The following is a 12,298-nucleotide window of genomic DNA, read 5'->3' on the forward strand; positions in this document are numbered from 1 at the left end:
CCCCCATATTCTAGAAGGTCCAGAGTCGACGTGGGACGTCCAAATGGATTACAGTGGATTTTTTTTTTCTTTTCTTTTCAATAAATTGGTCATTCAGGGAATGTTTTGGGGAGTGTTTTTTCAAATAAATTTTTTTTGTTGTCAATTTTTTTTTTATTACTGTCAATTAGTTATGTCGGGTATCTGATAGACGCTGTGACATAACTAATTGCTGGGCTTGATGCCAGGTGACATTACACACCTGGTATCAACCCCATTCATTACCCCGTTAGCCAACGCACCAGGGCGCGGGATGAGCTGGGGCGAAGCGCCAGAATTGGCGCATCTAATGGATGCGCCACTTCTGGGGCGGCTGCGGCCTGCTATTTTTAGGCTGGGAAGAGTCCAATAACCATGGCTCTTCCCACCCTGAGAATACCAGACCCCAGCTGTCAGCTTCACCTTGGCTGGTGATCTAATTTGGGGGGACCCTATGTTTGTTTGTTTTTTTTAATTATTTATTTATAAATAATTAAAAAAAAAAACAACAGCTTGGGGAGCCCTCCAAATTGATCACCAGCCAAGGTGAAGCTGTCAGCTGTGGTTTGCAGGCTACAGCTGTCTGCTTTACCCTAGCTGGCTATCAAAAATAGGGGGGACCCCACGTCATTTATTTTAAATATTTTTTTTTCTTTTTGGGCTAAATACAAGGCTAGGCACCCTTTAGTGCCACATGAAAGGCACTAAAGGGCGCCAGCTTAGAATATGCAGGGGGGTGGGACGTTATATATGTTTGACATCTATCCATTCATCCATTGTAGCATTTTAGGCTATGTGCCCACAATCAGGATTTGCAGCGTTTTGGGCGCAGAGTGTTTTCCCTGCGTCCATAGCGCTGCGTTGTGCAGTAGAAGCACAGTTGAAGGATTTTTAGAAATCCCGTGCCCACTGTGCTTCTTTTCTCCACAGCATAAACCGACCTGTGGCGCAGCTTCCCGAGCCTCAGCATGTCAATTTATGCTGCGGAGATGAGTGTGCTCTGCAGGTAGCATAGAGCTCCACAGCAGCCTGAACCCAAATCGTGGGCATGGGCAGCTGCGCTCTCCCGTGGACAACACTCACATCTCTGCAGGAAGGCTGACACTGTGTACTAGACGCCGTGTCGCTGGATCATGGCCACATAGCCTAAAAGAGATAAATTTGTTGCTACAGCAACATTTTTGTGAAGTACCTGTGGATTCAAAATGCTTACTATACTCCTTAATAAAATCCTTGAGGGGTCCAGTTTCCAAAATGGAGTCACTTGTGGGGGGTTTCTAATGTATAGGTACCCAACAGGCCCTGCTAATGTGACATGGTGCGCGCAATTTATTTCAACTTTTCCAAAATTCAAATGGTGCTCCTTCCATTCCAAGCCCTGCCATATATCCAAACAGAGGTTTTTGGCCACATATGGGGTATCCCTGCGCTCACAAGAAATTGGATAACAACCTGTGGGGTCCACGTTTTGTTGTTGCCTCTTGAAAAAGTGAGAAATGTGATGCTAAAGAAACATTTTTGTGAAAAAAATGAAAATTTTCAATATGGCAACCTAAGCTTATCAAATTCTGTGAAGTATTCGTGGATTCAAAATGTTCAATATACACCTAGATAAAAGCCTTGAGGTTTCTTGATTCCAGAATGGGGTCACTTGTGGGGGGCATCCACTGTTTAGGCACTTTAGGGGCTTTCCAAATGCGACAGCGTCCACTAATTATTCCAGCCAAATGTTCAGTCAAATTGCACTCCTTCCCTTCCAAGACCTGCCGTGTGCCCAAACAGTTGATTTCCACCACATATAAGATATCACCAAACTCAGGAGAAATTGCAGAATACATTTCATGGTGATTTTTTTCCTGTTACCCTTGTGAAAAAAAAGCTACCTGGTTGAAGTAACAATTTTGTGGTAAAATTTTATTTTTTTATTTTCATGGCTCAACGTTATAAACTTCTGTGAAGCACCTGGGGGTTCAGGGTACTCACCAAACATCTAGATAAATTCCTTGAGAGGCCTAGTTTCCAATATGGGGTCACTTGTGGTGGTTTTTTGCTGTTTACGTACCTTAGGGGTCCTCCAAATGCAACATGGTGCCCGCAATCTTTTTCAGCCAAATTTCCTTTCCAAAATTCAAATATTGCTCCTTTCGTTCCAAGCCCTCCCATTTGTCCAAACAAAGGTTTCAGACCACATGTGAGGTATCACCGCGCTCATAAAAAAGTGGGTAACAAACATTTGGGTCAAATTTTTGGAATTACCTCTTGAAAAAGTTAGAGAATTGATGCTAAAGCAACATTTTTGAGAAAAAAATTACAATTTTCAATATGACAAAGTAACGTTATCAAAATCTGTGAAGTACCTGTGGGTCCAAAATGCTCAGTATACCCCTCGATAGAAGCCTTAAGGGGTCTAGTTTCCAAAATTGGGTCACTTGAGGGGGGTTCCTGCTGTTTAGGTACCTTAGGGGATCTGTAAAAGCAACATGGTGCCCGCAATCTGTTTCAGCCAACTTTGCTTTCCAAAATTCAAATATTGCTCCTTTCATTCCGAGCTCTCCCATTTACCCAAACAAAGGTTTCTGACCACATGTGGGGTATGGGCGCGCTCATAAGAAAGTGGGTAACAAAGTGTGAGGTCCAATTTTTGGTGTTACCTCTTGAAAAAGTAAGAAAATTAGTGCTAAAGTAACATTTTTAGGTAAAATGTTAATTTTTATTTTTTTTCATTCCATATTACTTTAGTTCCTGTGAAGCACCTGAAGGGTTAATAAACTTCTTGAATGTGGTTTTGAGTACCTTGAGGGGTGCAGGTTTTAGAATGGTGTCACTTTTGGGTATTTTCTGTCACCCAGGCCTCTCAAAGTCACATCAAATGGGATGTGGTCCCTAAAAAAATGGTTTTGTAAATTTTGTTGAAAAAATGGGAAATTGCTGATGAACTTTGAACCCTTCTAACTTCCTAACCCCAAAAAATTTTGTTTCAAAAATTGCGCTGATCTAAAGTAGACAAGTGGGAAATGTTATTTATTAACTATTTTGTGTGACATAACTCTCCGGTTTATGGGCATAAAAATTAAAAGTTTGAAACTTGCAAAATTTTTCATTTTTTTGTCAAATTTCAGATTTTTTCACAAATAAAATAAAAAAATATCATCCTAAATTTACCTCTAACATGAAGCCCAATATGTCACGAAAAAACAGTCTCAGAATCACCGGGATCCATTGAAGCGTTCCAGAGTTATAACCTTATAAAGTGGCACTGGTCAAAATTGCAAAAAATGGCCTGGGCATTAAGTACAAATCTGGCTTCGTCCTTAAGGGGTTAAAGGCAAACTCACAAAAATACATATAAGCAGACAAATCTATACAGTCATATACACATCATACATGCATACATACAGACACACACAGCTCTGCTGCATACATACAGACACACACAGCTCTGAAAATACATACAGACACACACAGCTCTGCTGCATACAGACACACACAGCTCTGCTGGATACATATAGACAGACACAAACAGCTCTGCTGCATGCATGCATGTGTGACGCCCCTGGACTAGTCCAGGGTGTCACAGGGAACTGCACTATTCTCTATCCTTGGTGCAGGGCCCACCCTCCTTGGTTCCGGGGTCCGCAACAGTGATTCTGTACTAACAGCACAAATCCTAGTCACCCAAACACTACACTTGTCAGGCACACCAGGGGCGTGGTTCCAGCTGGGAAAGGAACCGCCCACCTATGAGTCAGACAGGCTGGTGGGAGGAGTCAGTTAGACAGTTGGTAGTAACTGAAAAAGAGAGAGGACCTGGGGATTAAGAGCTCCCTGAGGAGAGCCTGGCTGGGTCGCAGACAGTGGCCTGTACTTGACGGCTCAGAGATTAGCGGCGTCAGCACAGCGGAGGGATAGGACTTCCCACACAGAGCAGTCACAGAAAATCCCACGTGCCAGCTGCTAAGAGCAGGTCCCAATTAAAAAGAGGGACGGGACCCGAAGGTTTCAAGCCAACGGGGCCAGGGACACACACAGTATACAGTGTATGGAGGAAGGCTCCAGTCCACCACAGAATCACTGAAAGGGACCACCGCACGTGCAGTCACCGAGTGCAGCAGTACCAAGAGACTTTGTTTACCTCAGAGTCTGTGTCCACTGAATGCGTCATCACACCTGAGTGAGTACCCTGGCTCCCCAGCGCCCTGCCGGCCCTATATCAATATAGGCTGTTCCTACCTATTCCCTACCCTGAGTCCCGGGGCCCCTACCTGCGGAGGGAATCACCACCAGGCTGCCCCAACACCATCAGCCCCGGCACTCCCATACAGCAGCGGCGGTATTCCTTATTACCGCACACCGCAGGTGGCGTCACAAATATTCTCCCCCGTAAAAAACCTTTTTGTTTTTCATCAAAGTGTCTGCCGAGCAGTCCGACTGCTGCTAGGGCGTCACACATTGATTTTTGGCGTCACGAACAGGATTGGACTGGACCCACTAACCTGGGTGACGTGCGCCTTCTCCAAAACTGTTGAGCCCAAAGTGAATAAAAAAAAAAAAAAATTCAGTTGCCGCCATCTTGCTGCTGAAAACCAAGGGGGCATAGAAAGATGTCGGCGCCGGGTGAAGCGAGCGCAGCGGCAGTTCCCCCTCAAGATCAAGGTGACATGGACGCACGAGCGACCGCGCAGATAGTACCAATGACTTTACCGTATGTGCCAGGCGCTACCTGGCTACCACAATATGATGGTTCCCCTGAACATCCAGAAGGAAGAACAGCCCCAACCTCAAGTGACTGAGAAAAAGAAGAGAGTGATCCACACCATCCTAGGTGACTTCCCGGAAGATTGGCCTATGTACAATGGAGCAGTGATTGTGCCTGTACTCACATTCCCGCAACCCGCGGAAGAACCAGAACCAAGGAGGCCTGAAATCATTGCACCTAGAGAAGTACCCATACCAGCACCACGAACACGTAGATTACCACCTACAACACCTAGCACCAGTAGTGGGGAACAGGTAGTAGCAAACACCACAGTACAAGGGTTAGAGGGAAGCCAGGAGCTGAGAAGGTCCACCCGTGTGAACTTTGGTCAGCCCCCACATAGGTTCAGAGATGAGGAATGGTAGCGGAACCCGGCTACTCTACCCTAATGTAAATAGTCTAAATATAGAGTAAATTTAAAAATGTTTAGTATTTTCCATGCTTTTAATTCTACTATTTTCCATGCTAAAGATAGTCATGTAAGACATGTTGATATAGAGTGTTGATAAGAAGAATGTTGATTTTATTTTAATTACCTGGATTCATGACCTGATTGACGACCAATGATAAGTTTTATTGAAAATGGACCTTTGGCTACAGGACTGGTGGTAGCCAGCACGAACTGGTGCTATTGTAAATGGTTATTTCCCATTCATAGCCACGGACTGCATCCCCACCTACAGGAGAAGACACAGGTGGAGGAGAGACCTGGGAGACATATGGCCCAGGTCTGGCCACTAACAGGAGCGGTGGCTTGCCTCCTTTTGGAACTTTGGGGGTGGGATGAAGGACTGGGAAAGCGAAACGTTGGGTTCAAGTGCCTCCCCTGCGTGGGATGGATAGATATGTTTTTCTTATTAAAATGTTCACTTTTTGCAGATAAAAATAAACACTCTGGGTGCACTGTAGCTCGGGGACGAGCTACGTTTAACCAAGGGGGAATGTGACGCCCCTGGACTAGTCCAGGGTGTCACAGGGAACTGCACTATTCTCTATCCTTGGTGCAGGGCCCACCCTCCTTGGTTCCGGGGTCCGCAACAGTGATTCTGTACTAACAGCACAAATCCTAGTCACCCAAACACTACACTTGTCAGGCACACCAGGGGCGTGGTTCCAGCTGGGAAAGGAACCGCCCACCTATGAGTCAGACAGGCTGGTGGGAGGAGTCAGTTAGACAGTTGGTAGTAACTGAAAAAGAGAGAGGACCTGGGGATTAAGAGCTCCCTGAGGAGAGCCTGGCTGGGTCGCAGACAGTGGCCTGTACTTGACGGCTCAGAGATTAGCGGCGTCAGCACAGCGGAGGGATAGGACTTCCCACACAGAGCAGTCACAGAAAATCCCACGTGCCAGCTGCTAAGAGCAGGTCCCAATTAAAAAGAGGGACGGGACCCGAAGGTTTCAAGCCAACGGGGCCAGGGACACACACAGTATACAGTGTATGGAGGAAGGCTCCAGTCCACCACAGAATCACTGAAAGGGACCACCGCACGTGCAGTCACCGAGTGCAGCAGTACCAAGAGACTTTGTTTACCTCAGAGTCTGTGTCCACTGAATGCGTCATCACACCTGAGTGAGTACCCTGGCTCCCCAGCGCCCTGCCGGCCCTATATCAATATAGGCTGTTCCTACCTATTCCCTACCCTGAGTCCCGGGGCCCCTACCTGCGGAGGGAATCACCACCAGGCTGCCCCAACACCATCAGCCCCGGCACTCCCATACAGCAGCGGCGGTATTCCTTATTACCGCACACCGCAGGTGGCGTCACAAATATTCTCCCCCGTAAAAAACCTTTTTGTTTTTCATCAAAGTGTCTGCCGAGCAGTCCGACTGCTGCTAGGGCGTCACACATGCATACAGACACACACAGCTCTGTTGCATACATACAGACACACAGAGCTCTACTGCATGCATACAGACACACACAGCTCTGCTGCATACATACAGACACACACAGCTCTGCTGGATACAAACAGACAAACACAGCTCTGCTACATACAGACAGAAACACACAGCTCTGCTGGATACATATAGACAGACACAAACAGCTCTGCTGCATACATACAGACACACACAGCTCTACTGCATGCATACAGACACACACAGCTCTGCTCAATGCATACATACATACATACACACACAGCTCTGCTGCATGCATACATACATACATACATACATACATACACACACAGCTCTGCTGCATACATACAGACACATACTGCTCTGCTGTATACATACAGACAGACAAATACTTCTCTGCTGGATACACATACATACATACAGACACACACACTGCTCTGCTGCATACATACATATAGACACGTACTGCTCTGCTGCATGCATACAGACAGACACACACTGCTCTATACATACATACAGACAGAAAGACACACACACACACGTGGCTCTTGGAGACCCACACACGTGGATCTTGGGGGCCCACACACACGGCTCTGCTGGGCCCACACACGCGGCTCTGCGGGGCCGCCACACGTGGCTTTGGGGGGGTGTCAGGGCATACATCTCAGGGGGGTGAGGGGTGTAGCACATACCGCTCGGTCATGGAGATGGGGCCCACAAAGCAACGGAGAGAAGCGCTGTGCTGGGGGTCGCTGGATGGCACTGCACCTCCTTCATCTATAGGACTGAGCAGGATGCCGGGCGATAGCTCCGCCCACAGATGAAGTTCAGCTAGGAGGACGCAGTGAATGCTGTGGTCTGTGCACCTTAAAGGGACGGCAGCCACAGTTTCCTGACGAGGACTGCGGTCCCCGGAACTCAGCCCGGGGGCAGCAGAACTGAAGGCGAGTGGGCCTGGCCCGGGGGCAGCAGAACTGACGAGGCCGAGTGGGCCTCCCCGACTCTCCAGGGCCCTGGCATTTGCCCGGGTATGCCGGGTGTTGACGCCGGCCCTGGCCACACCTGGCGGCACGGTGGCTCAGTGGTTAGCACTGCAGTCTTGCAGCGCTGGGGTCCTGGGTTCAAATCCCACCAAGGACACTATCTGCAAGGAGTTTGTATGTTCTCCCCGTGTTTGCGTGGGTTTCCTCCGGGTACTCCGGTTTCCTCCCACACTCCAAAGACATACAGATAGGGACTTTAGATTGTGAGCCCCAATGGGGACAGTGTTCCTGATGTATGTAAAGCGCTGTGGAATTAATAGCGCTATATAAATGAATAAAATTATTATTATTATTATTATTTCCGATGACGTGCAACCTCTGTGGACACGTACCCTTCTTCAAACATTACATGCTTGGTCACCTCCAGGGCATACCAACCCCGTTCCCCGCAGTGGCGGTGTACGTGATCATTTCTTCAAGCTCTAGATTATGTGCGGGGTGTTTCCAAGTAAGGTGTGGGGCTATGTCCCGCCGGGACACGAACAGGCCTGCTTCACGGATGAAACCCCATCCCTGCTTGGGGTCAAAGCGATCTACCAGACCGAGGCACCATGGCCCTTTTACACGTGAAGCAGCGCTCCTCACCTGCTCCTTTTCCACCCTGTTGCGAGCGGCCAGCTCCTGCCGTCGCCTTTCTCTGGTAGCGATTTCCTGTTGCAATTCCTGACTGTATCGCTCTCAGTAGGGGGCGTCGGCATCGGTCCTCAGCTCCCTAGCTTGTCCTGGCTTGAATTGGACCCGTGCGGCCCCAACAGCCGTCGGGATGCCGCGCGGTAATGGAACCGGAAGGCTGGAAGGTTCCACTCCCGCTGCTGGAAATGGTAAGCCCAACTGCTCCGCAGCAGGGGTTACAGGGCCCGGGTGCTCCGGCTCTAAGGACGGGCCCGGTGATGCAGCCGGGTCTGATCTGGCCGGGCTCCATGGAACCGCTGACGTGACTGGGACGACAGGAGACTTCGGGGCTGATGCTGGAGCTCCATATGAAAATGCTGCAGGTTCCACTGCCAGGATGAGTGATGGCAGCTCGGCGTCCACTGAGGACGGAGTAGGTGACGGTGGAGTGGTTGCCGCAAGCGGGAGCGGACCAGATCCTTCAGCCGCCAAGGCCGGATTAAAGTAATCATCAGGGACTGGGTAACCGCTTACCCTTTCTTCACGTGGGATTTCGATCTCACGGGCTCGCATCGCTACCGCCAGGCTCCTCATCTCTTCCCACCAGTGGTTCAGTATGAATAGGAACTGCGTCTGCATTCTCCTGCACAGCTGCTTGGTCTCCTCTTCAATCCAAGTCGCAGTCCTGGGAACAGCACATTCCGGTGACCAGCTCCGCTCCGCCATCTTGCCTCTGCGATGTCCATGAACAGTATGACAGAGTCCTGGCGTCCCTGCTTCTTTTCCGCTTTCGCTACATTCAGGCACGCCCCCTCAGTTTTCTCCCAGCACACTTTCGCGCGCTGTGGCCCTCTGGGAACTTCTGGTTCCTGTTTCAGGCTGAAGACAAAGGGCGGGGCTTCAGCTTCGCTCCCTTTTTCAAGAAGATGGCGTTTTGGGCGCGAAAACAGCGGAAAAGTGGCAGGCGTCGTGGAAAATGGGACTTTGGATCGCGATCTTCACTTTTCAAGCCGCACTTCACCCAGGTTAGTGGGTCCTGCTCGCATCCTGTTCGTGACGCCAAGTTTTCATTAGTAGGTGTGGCGCCCCGCGACAGCCGACGGGCTGCTCGGACCCGGATCCGCAGTGGCTCGAGGGGTCTCCGGATCCAAGGCGGGGTCACGCGACTACCTCGGAAATAAAAGGGGAATTTTTGGTGTTTTGGGTGGTGAATGGGACAATGTTCTTGACGCCACCCACAGTGCGTGGTAATGTAAAGGACCACCGCTGCAGTTGGGGAGCCCGGTGACGATGTTGAGGCAGAAAGATGTTTAACCCTTCCGTGGGTAGGATCTTGGTGTCCCGGGCCGCTAGTAGATGGATTGGGGAACCAGTCGGGGTGAAGGGGTATTAGGTACTCACACAGTCCAAAGTCACTGACGCTGACACCAGGTAAACCAAACTCTTGGATGTTTTGCTTTTCTTGGTTGAGCACACTGGGTCCGTGCCCCTTTGGTGTTGCTGGTTGGTCTGAAGCCTTGTCCCTTGGCACTGTGTTTAACTTGGTGGATCCCTTTCGCTTAAGACTACTCGTGTCCCGCTCACCTGCGTGGCTAGCAAGGTGAGCCTGCTCTCAGGATTCATGCTTGGGATTTTCTGGACAGTTTTGGGAAGTCCTATCCCCCTCATTGCGCTAGTACCCCGATTCTGGAGCGGATGGGAAACAGTTCCTGAATACTCCGTTTCCGTCGGGTGAAATACTGGGCTGCGTGAAGCTACTTCCCAGCCTAGGGTCCGCGTACTCCGTCGTGCCCTGGCCCCTGCCCGGTTGTAGTACAAGGCAGCCGGCCCACTCTCTGTAGCGGCACCACACTCCCTGTCACTACCCCCTGTGACCGGGGTTCCAGCTCCTTCTGGCCAGGCTAACGTTTGGCACCTGGGACGGGTACAGGAGCCCAGCTTCGCAGTGTGACCTGCACTGTCACTTCTGCCTTACTGCTCAACTCTACTCCATTCTACTACTGACATCTCTGCCCTCCCTCTTCCATCCCCCATCTGGGTGGCCCTATTCCCCTCAGGCTGCCCAATGGGTGACTGTTGGGTGTGGTGCTGTGTTCCTCAGGATTTAAATTTACCTGTTGGTAGCAACACCAAATTGACAGGTCCTATAACCAAGGAGGAGCGGGTACCATGCAGAAGGGCAGATTGCACGGCACCCTTGTGACGACCTTATAGGCCAGGGCGTCATATACAGTGGTATGCAAAACTTTGGGTACCCCTGCTCAAAATTACTGCTATTTTGAGCAGTTATGTAAGATGAAGATGAATTAATCTCTAAAAGGCATAAAGTTAAAGATGACACTTTTCCTTTGTATTTTAGTAAAAAAAAAAATATATTTTAATTTCTTACATTTTAAAAACTACAAAAAGGAAAATGGTACCATGCAAAAGATTGGGCACCCTTGGATATTTGTGAGCTCAAATAACTTTGACCAAAGTTTTAGGCTTTAATTAGCCTTTTGGGGTTATGACTTATTCACGATCTTCGTTAGGCGCGGTTAGGTGATGCAAATTTCTTAGCATTATAAAAACCCAGCGTCCTCTAGCCTTGTGCCAAAAAACAGCAGCCATGGGTTCTTCAAAGCACCTGCATAGCACACAGACAATGAAAATATGAAGGCCCATGAAGCAGGAGAAGACTATAAACAGATAGCAAAGCGTTTTCGAGTTGCCCTTTCCTCAGGTCAAAATGTAATTAATAAATGACAGTTACCAGGAACAGTGGAGGTCAAGATGAGGTCTGGAAGACCAAGCAAAATTTCTGGAAGAGCTGCTCCTAGGATTGCTAGAAAGAAATCAAAGCAAATCAGAAAACCCGTTTTACTGCAAAAGACCTTCAGGAAGATTTAGTAGACTGTGGAGTTGTGGTACCTTGTTCTAGTGTTCAGAGATACTTGCACAAATATGGCCTTCATGGAAGAGTCATCAGAAGAAAACCTCTCCTGCGTCCTAACCAGCATAAGAAGTATGCAAAAGAACATGTAAACCAGCCTGATGCATTCTGGAAATTAATAAATTAGACCTCTTTGGCCACAATGATCAAAAGTATGTGTGGAAAAAAAGGAACAGAATTTCAGGAAAAGAGCATATCACCAACCATTAAACATGCGGGTGGATCAATCATGCTTTGGCGTTGTGTCGCAGCCAATGTCATGAGGAACAGTTCACAAGTAGAGGGAAGAATGGATTCAATGAAATTTCAACAAATTCTTGATGCAAACCAAACACCACCTGCAAATAAAGCTAAAAAATTGAAAAGATGGCTTCTACAAATGGATAATAATCCTAAACATATGTCAAAATCCACAATAGATTACCTCAAAAGGCACAAGGGGAGGGTTTTTCAATGGTCCCCACAGTCCCCTGATCTGAACATCAGTAAAAATCTGTGTCTAGACCTCAAAAAGAGGCAAGACGACCCCGGAGTCTCACAGAACTGGAGGACTTTTCCAAGCAAGGATGGATGAAAATTTCACAAACAATAAATGAAAGACTCTTGGCTGGCTATAAAAAGTGTTTATAAGCTGTGATACTTGCAAAGGGGATGTTACTAGGTGTTAAAAATGCAGGGAACCCAAACTTTTGCATTGGCCCATTTTCATTTTTTGTTAATTTTAAATGTAAAAGATGAAAAAATATTTGTTTTTAGCCTAAAATACCAAAGAAATGGGTAATCTTTTACTGTATGCCTTTTAGAGATCATTTAATCTTCATATTGCTTAACTGTTCACGATAACAGCAATTTTGACAAGAAGTGCCCAAACTTTTGCATGCCACTGTATATATGTATATAATATATATATATATATATATATATATATATATATATATATATATATATATATATATATATACTAGAAGTTTAATGTGAACACACAAATCCCTATAAAATCACTTTTGTTAATCAATAATTATTTAAAACTGCCCAGGTAAGTTTTAAATAGATAATTATTGATTAATAAAAGTGATTTTA

Source organism: Anomaloglossus baeobatrachus, chromosome 2 (assembly GCF_048569485.1).
Source record: "Anomaloglossus baeobatrachus isolate aAnoBae1 chromosome 2, aAnoBae1.hap1, whole genome shotgun sequence".
In the NCBI taxonomy this organism is placed as follows: Eukaryota; Metazoa; Chordata; class Amphibia; order Anura; family Aromobatidae; genus Anomaloglossus; species Anomaloglossus baeobatrachus.